At 43.2% G+C, this 13710-nt stretch overlaps 1 pseudogene; it reads left to right on the forward strand.

Moving 5' to 3' along the window:
* Window positions 1-405: 405 nt before the first annotated feature.
* On the forward strand, window positions 406-3642 carry LOC149442183 (uncharacterized; annotated as a pseudogene).
* Window positions 3643-13710: the final 10068 nt, after the last annotated feature.

Raw genomic sequence — 13710 nt, forward strand, 5'->3', positions numbered from 1 at the left:
GGCCGCCAGGCGTAGGGGTTTCTGCTGGCAGTTCCAAGAGGGCACTTGTCATTTAGGAGGGTCCTGCCGGTTTAAGTACGAGTGTTCCGGGTGCGGAGGCTCCCATCCTTTGTCGCGCTGTTTCAAGCGGGGTCGAGACCTTCCCGGAGAGCATGCGGGTAAGAGGGACGACGCCGGTGAGGGTGGAAAGGATGGGGCCTTTCTTAAATAGATATCCTGATCGGGCAGCGGCTGTGCTGCTGGCGGCAGGGTTTTCGGAGGGTTTTCGCATCCCATGTACTTTGACTTTGATTCCTCCCTTAGCTCAGAATTTACGGTCGGCCTTGCAGCATGCTGAGGTGGTTTCGGCTAAGTTGCGGAAGGAAGTGGGGTTAGGATGCGTGGGGGGGTCCGTTTTCTTGTGCTCTGTTTTCAGATCTGGTAGTTTCTCCCTTGGGGGTTGTGCCCAAGAAAGAGCTGAATGCGTTTTGGTTAATTCACCACCTTCGGTGAATGACGCTATAGATCCGGAGTCGTGTTTGGTGTCTTACACGTCCTTTGATGCGGCGGTTTTCTGGGTTCGTCAGTATGGGCGCGGAGCGCTCATGGTGAAATCGGATATTGAGTCGGCGTTCCGGCTGTTGCCGGTTCATCCGGACAGTTTTCGTTTTTTGGGTTGTCATTGGCAGGGCGCGTTTTACGTTGATAAGTGCTTACCCATGGGGTGTTCTATATCTTGTGCGTTGTTCGAGAAGTTCAGTTAGTTCGTGGAGTGGGTGGTTCGGGATGTTTCGGGGGTGAATTCGGTCATCTATTATTTGGATGATTTTCTTTGCGTGGGTCCGCGGGCTTCCAGGGTGTGTGCAGTCTTGCTTGCTACATTGCAGCACGTTGCTGAACGTTTCGGGATTCCTTTGGCGGCAGATAAGATGGAGGGCCCTGCTTCGGTGATGACTTTCTTGGGCATCGTTTTGGATTCTGGCGCAATGGAGTGCCGGCTGCCTGAAGAGAAGCTGTTGGCCCTACAGGGGGAAATTCGTGCTGTTCTGGGTAAGCGAAAAATTCAGCTACGGCCCTTGCAGTCGTTGTTGGGAAAACTTAATTTCGCTTGTCGGATCCTGCCAATGGGTCCGGTGTTTTGCCGCCGGTTGGCGGCGGTGACGGCAGGGATTACCCTCCCTTTACATTTTCTTCGGCTGACTCGGGAGCATCGGGAGGATTTGCAGTTGTGGCACACCTTTTTGGATTCTTTCAACGGGCGGGCGGTTTGGATGTCTGGCCCTGTTAGCAATTTTGACTTGGAATTGTTCACAGACGCGGCAGCTTCCACGGGATATGGGGCTTTTTTCCGGGGTCGGTGGAGTGCGGCCTCGTGGCCTGCTTCCTGGCGGGAGGCAGGTTTTCTCCGTAACTTAGTGCTGTTGGAACTTTTTCCAGTGGTGTTGGCGGTTGAGGTTTGGGGGGAGAATTTTCGGAATCAAAAGGTGCGTTTTCACTGTGACAATTTGGGGGTGGTTCAGGTCATCAATCGGGTCTCGGCTTCTTCACGGCCAGTGGTGGCCTTGCTTCGCCATTTAGTGTTGGGTTGCTTGCAGCTGAATGTTTTTCTCCATGCGGTGCATCTCCCTGGGGTTGACAACACCTTGGCTGACGCTTTGTCTCGTTTTCAGTGGGACAAATTCTGAGAGTTGGCGCCGGCGGCGGAGCAACAAGGGGTTCCTTGTCCCGACTGGCTGTGGGAGATTGCCTTGGAGTCGTTGCGGGCTGGATCCAGCGTGAGTGAGGCGACTTGGTCCGCTTACTCTAAGGTCTGGTGGGAGTGGCTGGATCTGTTACAACGGGTCGATATTGATCCTTGGGGGCCGGAGGTGGGTTTGGCAGTGTTGTACTTCTTGGCACGGAGTTTGGAGCGGGGGGTGTCGGCTGCTGCAGTGGATCGCCGACTGGCGGGATTGGCATTTTTCTTTAAGTTACAAGGGTGTCGGGATTTCACCAAAGATTTTTGGGTTCGACAGGCTCTACGGGGTTACCGGAGGGCTCATCGCTGTAGGGATTCCCGTCGTCCGGTGTCCTTTGAGTTGTTGGGGTCTTTGTTTGTGCATCTGCAGACGGTGTGTTCTTCGGATTTTGAGGTGTGCTTATTTCGGGCTGCCTTTGCGGTGGCATTTTTTGGGGCGTTGCGGATTGGGGAGCTCGTTAGTCTGTCCAAATCGGTTCTTGAGGGGTTATTGGTGGAGGAGGTTGTGTGCTCCGGTGAATGGGTGGAGGTGCTAGTTCGTCGGTCTAAGACGGACCAATTGGGACGGGGTGCGAGGGTGCGTTTTTTCGCTCTTCCAGGTTCACTGGTGTGCCCGGTTCGGGCGGTTCGGGAATTTTTTTCCCGTCACCCGGGGGGGCGGGGGTTCCTTTTTCAAACACGATGATGGACCCCCTTTAACGCGTTTTCAATTTGTGGGAGTTTTTCGACGGTGTTTGACTGCTGCTGGCTTGGATGCGTCTTTGTATGCTTCGCACTCGTTTCAGATTGGGGCTGCTACGGAGGTGGCCAGGTGGGGGCTGTCGGATGATGCGGTGAAGCGCATTGGTAGGTGAGATTCCCAGAGATTTCGCCTGTACGTTCGTTCGCATTTGTTGAGGGATTAGTGGGAGGTCCTGTGTTTGTTTGTTTTGGGTTGTGGGAGGTAGTTGCGGTCTTGTCCCTGTGATGTATGGTTCTGGAGGTATTGTTTTCCTTTCTTTCAGGTGGAGCGTTGTGCCTGGTGTGGATCCTGGGTCACTCCTATGTGTTTTGGGGTGCCAGGCGGGCTGATGTGCGGCCCAATGGCAGGCAGTTGGGGTTGGATAGAAGGGAGGTTTGTGTCCGCTGGATAGGTGTGCCGGGCATGTTGTGGAGTCGTGTCGTGCCAGAGGTGCAGCGTTTTGTGCGGCTGGATTGACCACCGGATGTTTTGGTGCTTCACGCAGGTGGCAACGATTTGGGGGGTTGGTCCATGCGGGAGCTGGTTCGAGATGTCAAGCTGGATTTTCTTCAGTTGCGGAGGGAGTTTTCGGGGATGGTGGTGGTGTGGTCCGACATAGTCGCCCGCACTTCTTGGCGCTTGGCGCGGTCGGTGGAGCGGCTCAACAAGGCCAGGATTAAGGTCAACAAGGAGGTGGGGCGCTTCTTTAGTCGCAATGGAGGGTTGGTGGTCTGGCATGTGGAGTTGGAGGTGGATATTTGGCGGTATCTTCGGAGCGATGGAGTACATTTGAATGCGGTGGCCATGGATTTGTGGTCCCTGGAGCTGCAGGAGGGCATACAGCGGGCGGTTCCTTTGTGGCATGGCACGCATGGGTAAGGGCTTAACCAGCGTGCTGTGGCGGTTGTTGGTCTTTGGAGGTGGTTCTCATCTTGGAAGGTAAAACAATGGTGTGGGACCCATCGGTGGTATGGGGTGCCCGGTGGACATTCCCAGTTAACCAAGGTTTAACTTGAAGGTGGGGGTGCAGCACTGCGGACGGTATGGTTGTCTCCGAGCTGGTTGGTTGTGGCTGGAGGCCTAGTGTATATGGTTGTCCGCAGGTGCATTTCGGATCGTTTGGGGGTGCCTTCGAAGACCAACAACAATTCTTTGGTTTCCGTTATAAGGAACGGTTGATGTATTTAAAATGTGAGTTGTTAATAAAAGGCCATGTTGGCCATTTTACTCCAAAATGGTGTCATGTTTTTTGTAAAGTTTATTTGGTTAAGGGGTGGGGAGTGGTATGGATCGGTAATGGTGGAAGTAGGAGTGGACAAGCCTATCTATGGTGCATTAGTCAAGAACATAAGAAAACAAATTATTAAAATAATATACAGTTAAGAAGAAAAATACATGGAATCCTAATTCTTTAAAAAATGAAAGCAAAGAAAATCAAAAGGAAGATGAAAATTAAATATAAAATTGTTAAAAATAAATAAATAAATTAGAACATAAATAAATAAATGTCTTGCGGTTAAGATTTAATACTTTAACATTTTCTAAGAGCATTAGAAATCACAGATACTTTATGATTCTCAAATGCAGGAAACATTGTTGTCATAAAGCCCCCAAAATAAAAAACGAATAATTGAAATTAAATTATGCGTTTTATACACTTTCCTAAAATGACAACTCCTAAAACATTTTAATAATACATTTTGGTTACTGTAACTAAAAGTGGTATTAAAACTTCATTTTTAGGTCTAAGTAGCAAAACAAACCGTAAATGATGGCCTTAGAATTATTGCTCTCACTCTGTCCTGCTTGGTGATATAATCGCCATTGTTGTAAGTAGATGTCTCAACAAATGTGTTTACATTGATACATACATGGGGGCAGGGGGGGGCTCTAAATGTTTATAAGGGGTTCAAGAGCTTGGGGGTTGTTGGGAATGCAACAGCATGTACTATAATGTACTATATACAGTATTCTGTGGTAATATCACTTGACCAGTAGATGGCACTATACACTAAAGGTTACTAGTTGTGTATGTGTAAAACTTGCTGATACTTCCTTCTTCTCTATCATCTCTTCAGGAAGTAATGTGTCTGTAATAAGTCTGCTGTTATACAGTCTGATGAAATGTGCTCTATAAGTTTGTAACTTAAGCCACACAAGTAAAGCCTGAATTCTGCTATCACTACCAGTGTCTTCTATAACACATAACCAACAGGTTATGGGCCCAGCTCCAGACACTGAAAAAAAGGAAAACTACAAGCAAGTAAGTGCTGCATTTACAATCCTACCAATTCACTGAAAGATGGCAAGTGCTTCAGATATGAAGTTTACAATAGCAAAGCTCAACAACACCAACTACCAGCTATGGAAGTTTAAGCTTGAAATGCTGTTATCCAAAGATGACTTGTGGCAGGTACTAGATACACACAGACCCAATGACAACCCGGAAGAATGGGACAGAAAAAACAGGCAAGCAAAAGCAGTCATAAGCCTGTTAGTGGAGGACGATCAACTCATTCATATAAGGAAAGAAAACACAGCTAAAGGTATGTGGACTGCATTACAAAAGCTGCATGAACGTGCAAACCTAAACAGTAAACTATATCTGCTACGCAAACTGTACAAGATGAGGCTGGAAAAAGGGCAGAAAATGGGTGAACATGTAAATGCTATGCTAGAAATTGTGGACCAGCTGGGAGCAATAGGTGAAGAAATAAAAGGCAACCATGTTGTGGCACTACTTCTGTGCAGCCTTCCAGAATCATACAGTGCCCTTATAAATGCTCTAGAAACTAGACCGGAAACTGAACTGACGCTAGAATATGTTAAGGGAAAATTAATTGATGAATACAGCAGAAGAAAGGAAGATTTGCATAGTGAAGAGAACGAGAGACCAGAGGCAGCTCTGAAGGTGCATGAAGGCATAAGACAAAGCAAAGAAACCAGGGTATGTTTTCGCTGCAAAAAGGCCGGTCACCTGAAAAAGAACTGTTCAATCTGGAAAGCTGAGCAGCGAAAGCGGGAGCTACCCACAAGAGAAAGAGCTAAAGCAGTCATGAAAGAAAATGAAAGTGCATCATGGAGTGGTACTTTTAAAGTGACTCAGAATAGTACCTCACATGGATGGTACATTGATTCAGGGGCAACAAGTCACATGACAAGCGATGAGACATTCTTCATAGAAATTGATTTTAGTGTGAAAGATGAAGTCTTCCTAGCAAATGGGAAAAGTAATACAGCAGAAGGTAAAGGTCAGGGATTTCTGAACTGCAAAACGCCATCAGGGGGCAAGCAGAGCATCCTTGTAAAGAATGTTCTATATGTTCCAAGCCTAGAAGGAAGCCTCCTATCAGTTAAAACCCTTGCAAGCAATGGACTCACTGTCCAGTTCAGAGGTAATGAATGCACAATTCAAAATGGAAAGCAAATTTTAGCAAGAGGAAGATTAAATGAACATCTGTACAAACTCATCACTGAAAGTGAGAAGGCTAATGCGGCAACTCATAACCCACATGACAAGTGCATCCACCTGTGGCATAGAAGATTGGGGCATCGAAACCCAGAAGCTATAAAGGACTTTGCAAAGAGAGGTCTATCAGAAGACATGAAAATATTGCCTTGCCACACACTCAGCAAGTGCACGTGTTGCATCAAAGCAAAGGCCACCCGAACCTCTCTTCCACAGACCAGTCAGAGTAAAACCATTAAACCCATGGAACTGATACACAGTGATGTGTGCGGACCAATGAAAACCATCACACCTGGCGGGAACAGATATTTACTGACTTTCATCGATGATTATTCCCGGTACACAATAACGTATCTAATGAAGCACAAAAGTGAGACATTAGAAAAACTTCAAGAGTTTGTAGCTATGACAAGCAACAAGTTTCAAAGGAAACCTGGAATAATACGCACTGACAATGGAGGGGAATATATGAATAAAGAGATGGAATCATACCTAAAGAAACAAGGTATTATACACCAAACAACCGTACCATACACTCCTGAGCAAAACGGTGTAGCGGAAAGAAAGAATCGCACTCTTGTAGAAATGAGAAGATGTATGATTACAGACGCTGGCTTACCTAACAAATACTGGGGAGAAGCAATAATGACTGCAACATACCTACAAAACAGGCTCCCATCAAAAGCTATTGAGAGTACACCACATGAAATGTGGAATGGATCAAAACCTAACGTAGGACACATCAGAGTATTTGGCTGTAAAGCATATGCCCACATTCCAAGTCAGAAACGCTCCAAGTTGGAGAACAAAGCCATAGAAGGCATTCTGGTTGGCTACAGTGAGCAGAGTAAGGGATATAGAATCCTTTGTCCAAAGACCAACAAGGTCACAGTAAGCTGCAGTGTTTATTTTGATGAAAGTGAAGCACCAGATAATAAAATTTTTGAAAAATATGGAGAGGATTTACACGCTGAATCGGCAAGAGACAGATTTATGCGAAGCAGGACAAGAGCCAGAACAAGAAGTGGAACTTACAATCAACGATCCAATAGAACCCACTGAACAACAAGAAATCAGAAGATCCTCTTGAATGACAAAAGGGATATCACCCCGCAGGTTATCATACGCTGCTAAAACACATCAAACACAGGAGCCAACATCCTGGGAAGACATAGAAACTTTGCCGAGAAGGGAAGCCGATCAGTGGAGAAAAGCAGCTGAAGAAGAAATAAAATCACTTCAAGAAAATAAAACATGGTCACTAACAGAACTCCCTCCTGGTCGCAAAACCATCGGAAACAAGTGACTGTTGCACTCTCTTCAACTGAAGCGGAATACGTAGCAGCAGCACATGCATGTCAAGAAGCCATTTGAATTCGTCAACTTCTACTAGACATGGAACTGAATATGTCACAACCCACACCCATCTTTGAAGACAATCAGGGATGCATAAAGCTTACACACTCTGAGAAGATTAACCCAAGAACCAAGCACATTGATGTAAGATATCATCTGCTCAGAGACATGCAAGAACAAGGGGTTATCGACATCCAGTACTGCCCATCAGAGGAGATGACTGCAGACGCACTCACCAAACCTTTGCCAAGGGAATGTCATTGTTTTCTACAAAAGAGACTAAATGTCATATAATTATGCACATGCCGTTGAGAAGGGGTGTTGGGAATGCAACAGCATGTACTATAATGTACTATATACAGTATTCTGTGGTAATATCACTTGACCAGTAGATGGCACTATACACTAAAGGTTACTAGTTGTGTATGTGTAAAACTTGCTGATACTTCCTTCTTCTCTATCATCTCTTCAGGAAGTAATGTGTCTGTAATAAGTCTGCTGTTATACAGTCTGATGAAATGTGCTCTCTATGTTTGTAACTTAAGCCACACAAGTAAAGCCTGAATTCTGCTATCACTACCAGTGTCTTCTATAACACATAACCAACAGGGGTAAGGTTTACACTTTAAAATCATGTTAAGCTAAATCCCTCACCTTTGTAACAAATGCCAAACAGCAGCAAAACATTATTCATAGCAGAGCATGTGATATCCTTTGAGGCTGGGCTCACATCTAGCATTTCCTGAATGGGCACTTTTGTGAACTTTTTTAAGTATTTTTCAGGAGTTCACACGCACATTTTAATGGGTTGTCCTATGCATGACAAATGGGCCAACACTGTTCATGTACTTTTTTGAGCATTAAGCTTCACGTGTTTTATAAAAGCATGCATTCACAAAGGGCTCAGGTGTGAATGCAGCCTAAGCTAAATACCACGCTGTATTGTCTACAAAGTTAAAAAAAAGTCAACTTCAAATACACAGAGGCATTTTTTAACCCAGAAACAAAGAAAAATTAGAGACACAAAGTAAAAATATTACAAAGACATGCTTGCACATCAGACTGTTCGCCAATCCCAGAGGACGCCATTTTTGGAGAAACACACGTTGGGCAGAGCTTTCTGTGACGTCACCTTGTTCTGGCCGGTGGTCTGACACTGCGGGGATTTTAACTGTTTACACTGCCTTTATGCACCTTATCTATGTAAGTGCAATACTTTAACAGATTTTTTGCTGGTTTGTCGCGTCATTTTCTTCTTCTGTTTTGGCCCTTTCCTTGCATGATGTGGAGAGCTGTTTGATGTGATAGATTCGTTTAAGTGAACCTGCAGTCGTCCTTTCATCTTACATTCATCCTCCTTGATAAAGCTAACTAGGGTGTCAGTGTGGATCTGAACGCCATCTGCTCGTTTCATCTCATGATTGGAGATCAAAGTGTCTGGTAAGAGGCTGATTTTTTCTTTTGTGTCAAGCATTTGTGGACACCTATGCACTTTCCGTTGGAGGATTTCTTTAGCATACAGCACTGTGTTATTGGATTTCGGGACTTTTAATTACTTAACATATGAATGTGGACTTTTATAATTTCAATTAATTTATGCACATTTTTTATATAGCAGTATTTATTTGATTTATTATTGTTTATGTTTTTTTTAGTGTACAGCGCACTCATTTTTTTATATGCTTGCACATCATGTAAGCCATTTTAGTTGGATGCATTTGAAAAAAAAAGATATGAGGCATCTTTGATCTAGAAATAAAATGTACTTTGTATTATTTGTTGGGCTGGTAGTCGTGAATATTTCTCGTGATTGTAAGCCGACCTGGTTCTTGGGCTACGTCAGGCATTATGGACAGGGTCACTCGCACTGCACATGGGGGTAACTTTTTTGCGTGGGGTGCCCTCATCAATACCCGGGACCAAGCAGTGACTGTAGTCATGTCAAAAGTCTAATATTAAGGCAGTTCCCTGACTTAGAGATGATCCTTGACTGTGTGCAACAAAATGTGTGCCTTAATAGATGTTGCATTAAGAGGGATGCACTAAGGCCTGCGCTTGCTCCATCAGTCCAGCATACCTCTGTTACCTCCTAGTTATGCCCAATAACAGAATGGGGCCGTGTTGAGCTCATAGTGTGGACCTCATGTGTGCTCAATGTTAAATTCTTTCTTCACGTACCGTGTGGCCTTGTCATGAATAATGCTGGCCTGCTCCCAGTTATAGTGTAGCGTCCTACCCCTTAGTATTTAACTTACCCTGGTTCTTTCTGATACTCCAAAACCATCATGCACCCTTTGAATAACTTCAGACTAGGCTTAAAACAGTTAATGTAACTATTACTGATGAAACTTGGCAGTACAGTTCAATGTAAACAATTTGTTTTCAATGTGAACAATTCTATTTGCCCAACACTAACTACATTTGTTTTGGCTGACCAGGCATACCTTTGTGAGGTGGGAGTCCATGCAGGCAAAGTCCATTGCTGGTGATCTTCTGGAACCCTAGTGTCTGTAGCGGACTGGAAGGTGCAGCATTCCCTCCTACAAATTGAGTCTAGGTGAGAAAATTGACATCTTTGGGTGGACTGCAGGTCTCAGCAGTCCCCCTCTGTGACGGGCGCGGAGGCAGACCCTAGCTCCTCACCATCTTGGGACAGAAGGATCAGCCAATCTAAAACCGCACTGCCATTTGCGTAACAATGCCACTCTCAGCTGCACCCTGCACAAAGATTTTCCAGCTCACTGGACCACAATCTATGTGCCAGCAACCTGAGTTACTGGGTCAGGTTAATTACACAATTAACCCTTCACACCGCCACCACCACCTTTTTACAGAGAAGGATGAAACTCACAAATCTTAGCAGTAACATTATGCTGTTTGAATAAGTGTCTATATACACACTGCCACCGCAGACAGATATATGCAGAGGTTTTAAAACACACAGTAGCACTCTTCAGAGACAGGGATTCTTAGTTTACATTAAAGAGCTTTAGAAACAGTTCAACACTTTTCAGAAAATAGGATTTATTACTAAAAAGGTCAAAATGGTGCAATAAAAATATTTACAGAAAAGTTGTAGCCAATATATATATATATATAAGTAGAGAGAGCAATAACACAACAGAGAGATAAAGAAAGAAGTTTCAGAAGGTAGGATACCTGCAGAAGTCATTGGTTTAAGCAGAGTTCAAGTGTCCTGAACAAAAGGGTTGCCTTTTCTCCCAAACCACACTGAGATAAGGTTCCATGTCAAGTGAAGGACTGGGTTATAGTTTTAGGACCGGCCAGATGAAAGGGTGTATCAGACATCCTGGAACCAGGCTATTTGGGGTTACAACCATAAAGGGTGTATCAGACATCCTGGAACCAGGCTATTTGGGGTTACAACCATAAAGGGTGTATCAGACATCCTGGAACCAGGCTATTTGGGGTTACAACCATAAAGCCCAGTAGCTGTGCCCTATGCACTCGTGAACTCAGCACACACACAGACCACATTCCTGCAAGTGGGGGGGGGGGGAGACTGGAGGAAGTGAGAATGATATTTGCAGAGTCTGATACAAAATATGGTTGTCATTGTCCATATCTGTGCACACAATTATCACACCCTCCATTAAGCGATGTCCCAGTATCTTAGCAGGCAGGTTCAAGAGAGAATCTTCCATGAGCTCCTGAGTGGCTGCTGGCTGTAAAGGGTTACAGCTTCATCAGTGAGCCTCTTGATTCTCCCCATGTGGCTGCACTTGCCTGGGAAGAGCCTTCCTCCTTTTTATATGATAAAAGGAGGAGAGCGGAGCCCTGCAAAAAGCTGCAATAACTTTTCCCTAACCTGAGCAGACTAGCTAGCTTACAAACTTGGTACGACTGCCTACAGCCTGCCTACACTTGAGAGACACCAGATAGCAATATTACACAGACATCTGTAAGCCTGTTTAGTATTCCAGGTGACAAATAGAGTAGGCAGGTCCTTTGTGCATAGAGAAAGGGATATGGCCACGTGGATGCTGGAGTTGAGGACTGGACTACTATGCATGCATGCACAATAGGTGGCACCCATGTTGTGTGGTGAAGTCAGACGCAGCTGGCAGCAGGTGATGAGCATTGCGGCATGGTGTGGGAAACCTGAGATTAGCACCAATTGGGTGAGAATCTTTGTATGTATATAAGCATGCTTTTCTTGGAGGCTCTCTAGTGGTTTATTACATATATTTTCATGGTTTATTACATTTTGAAGAGGCAGCAAGCAGCTTGGAATCAAAATATTCACATTAGAGAGCCTTATTTAACCAAAAACAAATAAGAAAAATATTTCCTGGATTGCATACACAGTATTTAAGCACTTTTACCATCCCACAATTTTTTGGAGAGAAAAGGCACAATCCAATAATAACTTTAAAAAAATCCCAAATTTGGCAGCTGAGAAGCAATTTAGAAAACATTAAGCATGGGGCAGTTGCCATTTTTGTTTAGCTTGCTGTAACTAGCGTGGAAACACATTGGATATCTTCAACTGCCATTGTGCTCTGCTGGCCTTCTGTGTGCCGTTGGCTCCTTTAACCTCCCTAGCGGTCTGATTATGTCAGTATCTCTGTGTTCAGAGCGGTACATTTTTTTGCATGGAAATATATATTTTTTTATTATAGCTCTGTAATTCTTAGCAATAACTCACTGAATAATGATACATTGTGATAAGCAAAATAACCACAAATAATAGCGCAATCCTAAATTAAATCAATAAACTAAATTGCACAAATATATATAACCACCACCAAATATGTGCAAATTAATAGTGCAATAACATAAATAAGGAGTCTCAATATAGTCCATTCAAAAAAGTCCATATATCAATGATCCTCAATCAATGAAGTAATGAGATCCTCCTTCATCAAATGTGATATTCAGTGCTCAGAACACCCCAACAAATTGCACACTCACCATGTGCTAGTAATTAACCAGCATATTAGTATATATCCAGCATTCACCAAACAGACTCCAAAAGAAGATCCTCATGTGTTGGTAATTAATCAGCATATCAATATATATCCAGTATTCCACCAAACAAACTGCAAGAGAAGATCCTCTCATATCCAAATTAGCACATGTGGATAAAGAAAATACTCGCCATAGTGTAATATTATCCAACAGATTTATTGTAAAAAAAACCCCTTAAAATCACACTCACAATAAGCAAGTAAGAGTAAAGCGTTTGTTACATCAGAGCTCTAAGCCCTGTATCCAGCGTCTCACCAGCCTGCCTGCACTCAAGATGGCGATAGTGCGATCACGTGATCCGGACACGTGCGTCGGCGTGCGTGGTGACGTCACCGGCTAGCCACACCCTAATGCGTTTCGTCCAATGACTTCTTCCAAGGGAGTGGTAAACTGTAAATGGAGGGCGCTCTTATAGAGCCTAATCCCTCCTAATTGGCCCAATCACAAAAACACCTGAGGGTGCATCACTATCACTAAGCAGGATTCAATGTATATAAGCTCCAGATGACCTGCTCACAATAGCGCCATCTTGTGTACAAAAATCCTTATAACATCAATAATTTAACATAATACTCAAAATTAAATAAATATTCTATATATAATATATATATATATATATATATATATATATGTATAACCAAAGAACATATATACATAATATATAAAAATAAAATAATAAAACTTAATTTACATAATAATGAAATTAAATATAAAAAAACAATCAATCAATAAAATATATTATATAATATATATAATATAAATCATAAATCACTAATAAAACAATTCAAATCCAGTTCAACATTTAATCCCTTAGGAGATAAAGCTTCAGTCAAATATATCCATTTTGTTTCACATTTCGATAGTTCCCTAATTCTATTAGAACCCCTCCAAGCTTTAGGAATAGATTCAATAGCCCAAAATGTAATATTAGTTGGATCACAATTGTGGTATTTCTTAAAATGTAGAGATACACTATGATACTTGTACTCCTTACTAATATTCCTTAAATGTTCGAGTACCCTAACCTTAAGCTGTCGCTTGGTTCTTCCAATGTAAATATGGCCACAAGGACATTCTAAGCCATACACTACATGGGTAGAATCACAGGTTAGAAAAGAAGAAATATCAAATTCCCTGAGATTGGAATTAAAAATAAATCTGACCAACCCCTTAAATTTGTGTTTAACCAAACTACACGCAGTGCATCTCTTACATGAATAAAAACCTTTTTTATCTTTAAACATGTTCAAATTCTTTGGGGGATCCAAAATTTTTAACTATTTTATCACCAATGGTAGGTGCCTTCCTATAAACAAAAACTGGTTTCTCAGGGATCACATTCCCTAATATCTTATCAAGCTTCAAGATGTGCCAATGTTTGTAGAAAATATCCTCAACAGCCTTATATTGTATATGATAATTAGAAATAAACCCCCATTGGTGTCTATCATTTAT

Source organism: Staurois parvus, unplaced genomic scaffold (genome assembly GCF_062004578.1).
Source record: "Staurois parvus isolate SC_StPar_1 unplaced genomic scaffold, SC_StPar_1.0 ptg000903l, whole genome shotgun sequence".
Lineage (NCBI taxonomy): Eukaryota > Metazoa > Chordata > Amphibia > Anura > Ranidae > Staurois > Staurois parvus.